Here is a 3150-nt window from a genome sequence, read left to right as displayed (position 1 = left end):
TAATTTCCATGGAAAACCTAAAAAATGCAATATTTTAGAAGTACAGTCCAGAAAGACTACTACAGTGAACCGGTCATAGGATGACAGTTGAAACAATTTGCTCAGTTAAAATGATCTCACTCATAATTTATAAGCTTTTTTTTTTTTTTTTTTAGCTATAAAGGGTCTGCATTAATCATTTTGAACATTTGCACAGAACACTGCACAGAAGTTGGGACTGATGTTCAGAAATATGGACATAACACTTGACAATTCATGTGGTTCACAGTACATTTAAAAAAAAAATTCTGTACGAAAACTTTAAAAAATAGTTTTCAAATTCTGAGGTCAGGTAAGACGCTGTACTACTTGCACTACTTTGGTCTAAAAGAGATGAGCTTAGTTCAGTGGATCTGTATAGATTACATTCCTTAAGCAGATGAGGGTCCATATCATTAATTTAATTGGTCATTGAGTTAATCCCCATTACAATCTACCTACCTCAGAATGAGAATGAGAGAGAGAGAGAGAGAGAGAGAGAGAGAGAGAGAGAGAGAGAGAGAGGAGAAATACAGTAAGAGTTCTTGCGAGAGGAAAGGGAAGCTGTCTGATTGTGTAATCTCTCCATCTGCATACAGATGACTGACAGCAGTGTTAGAGAGCAAGTCCGCTCTGTTCTAGAGCAGGTTTTTATTCTGTCAACAGATACTTCATCTGTCTGTCCCTCAATCCTCTTAATGCTGCCAAATTATACCGAAATCGATAGAGAGACGCACTTAGGACTGGGTAAATCGGATCTGATATGTGAATATGATATCGGCTCCTTTTTGACTGAAAATCACTAGAGCGTGAATGATGACTACACTGGTGAGAATGATTTTGTGCGACAGGCGGCCTCACTCTGGCAGAAATCACACACTTAGAGTGTACTTCAAATCCTTAAAAACAATCAGCAAACACAAGTTGATGCATTTATGGAGAGACTTAGTATTCAGTGCTTAAGAATAGACTGCACCAGGCCCTTGCTGACAGAACATAACATTTTATAACTTAATGTCACTATATTAAACACCAGACACTTTTAGACACTTTTTAGACATTTACTGGATCTCAAACTGACCATCCCCCATTGTTGGTCCTTCTGACTTCAAACCCTTTCTGAACTTCAAAGAGTTTGTTGAACTTAGGGTAACTGTCTGTAGATCTGTCAGCAGAGCCCAAGATGTTTTTAGAGATGTTTTGTAACACCTTCCCTAGTGAAATGGGAGGATATCTGAGCTACACACTTTACTGAAATAAGAGGCAAATGCGGCTGGAACAAAAGAAAAACGTTTATTCTGTTCTTCTCATCTTTCTGTCTTTCTCACCATATTTCATGCCAGCCGAACAAAAAAAAAAGAGTAATTTAACTGCCATGCCCCTCACCTGCAGTCATTTCACCTAATGGCTCCCATTTGGCCCTCATTACCAGGTACACCCTGGGGGAGAACTGCTGCTATCTCCTGATACACTCATTAATATTATGGAATAGAATGTACACAGTCGAAAGCAAGACCAAGTCTTTACACAGAGAGAGTTTCACTAAAACCAGGAGCAGGAAAAGCTCTACCTGAGCAGCTCAAGTGTTTCATGTAGGCTTTTACTCCAACCATTTTTAAACACACACACTCACACACACACAAACACGCGCACACACACACGTGCATGTGCACACACATGAATGTCTGATTTACTGTAGATTTAATATTCAGATCATTAGAAAGGTTAGACAGATGAACTTGAATTGTATGTGTGTGTGTGTGTGTGTGTGTGTGTGTGTGTGTGTGTGTGCGTGTGTGCGCGCAGTTCCACATAACAAGGTTTACCTCCCCCTCCCCTAAACCAAAGTCCCACCTCCTTCACTCTGCTTCGCACAGGTTATTTTCCATATAGCCTGACCAGCAATATAATGGCTCATTTGGTGGCATTTAAGAAATTAAGTTTGATTCAGATACCAGGAATGAAGGTAAAGTACATTATTTTTTTTTAGGCATCAGGCACAGCTTGTAAAGCTAGCAGCTCACAAATGTAATTTCATTCTCAGTGCACATGTGTTATTAAGTAAGCACTAAGTTTGGTAATGGAGTACGGCTTTGGGTCATTACTTTGGAGAGTAACAATATTGTTCCTGCTCTGACAGCTGCCCTGCGGGACAATGCATTAAGCAGTCCTGGGTTGGTATGGAGTGCGCTCAGCTGAGCTGGATCATTTCAGAGTTAAATCTCTGAGGGCAAACACATTGAGTTATCTGTACTGACTGTCCAATGCAAAATCATGAGATGCTGAGATACTGTTATGCCATATAGAAGGTGTGAGCCATAAGTAACCTGTGTGTACTGTGCTGACATGGAGTCCTGCAGTGCAGGGCCCTGAAGACATACTAAATATATCAGCGTTGTTTATGTAAGCAATGCCAGCTGAGTTCAGTGACTACATCAGAGGGAAAGTACACAACCAGATTACAGATAATCTGAAAGATGTTGTGCGCATTATTATTATTATTTTCATTAGCGTTATTATTACTATTATTATTTTTATTAATATTGCTATTTTTATTGTTGTTGTTGTTGTTGGTCATGGTGGTGGTGTTATATTTTTAGCACTTTTAACACTCTACAAATGCACACTCCAATTCATACTTTATAGAAATGTGTTTCCACAGTTACCCCCCACCCCCACCAAACTGGTGATAATTATATGACATTTAACTATAACCATGCATCCTTTGATTCATCGAGCTGTCCTGACACATCTGCATCTCCTGGGCAGTTTCCAGTTTGAATCATTTCATAGCCTGTATCATACTAATGCAACAGTTGGCACTGCTCCCTCGGACAACATGTAGTTTCAAGGAGATTTAAGAGAAATATGTCAGTTACCTCTACAATACCACAATGGAATTTCTTCATTCATGGTTTTTATGATAGATGTGTTTCAGGAGATTAAGGCAGGAGGAGATAATCCAAATGGTTTGGTTTTCAAGCCCTAGTAAACCTGCTCTGTGTGTTTATTTGATGATTCACCAGCTGCACAATACATCATGGTAACATTAGACTCCATTGACCAGTTTGTGTTGACTGAGCTGTTTTTTGAATTTCAAAAAAGGTTTACCCAGTTTTCAGCAATGTGTAA

This window comes from Chanos chanos, chromosome 2 (assembly GCF_902362185.1).
Source record: "Chanos chanos chromosome 2, fChaCha1.1, whole genome shotgun sequence".
NCBI classification, from domain to species: domain Eukaryota; kingdom Metazoa; phylum Chordata; class Actinopteri; order Gonorynchiformes; family Chanidae; genus Chanos; species Chanos chanos.
The sequence above is the reverse complement of the archived record's forward strand: the minus strand, read 5'-3'. Positions refer to the sequence as shown.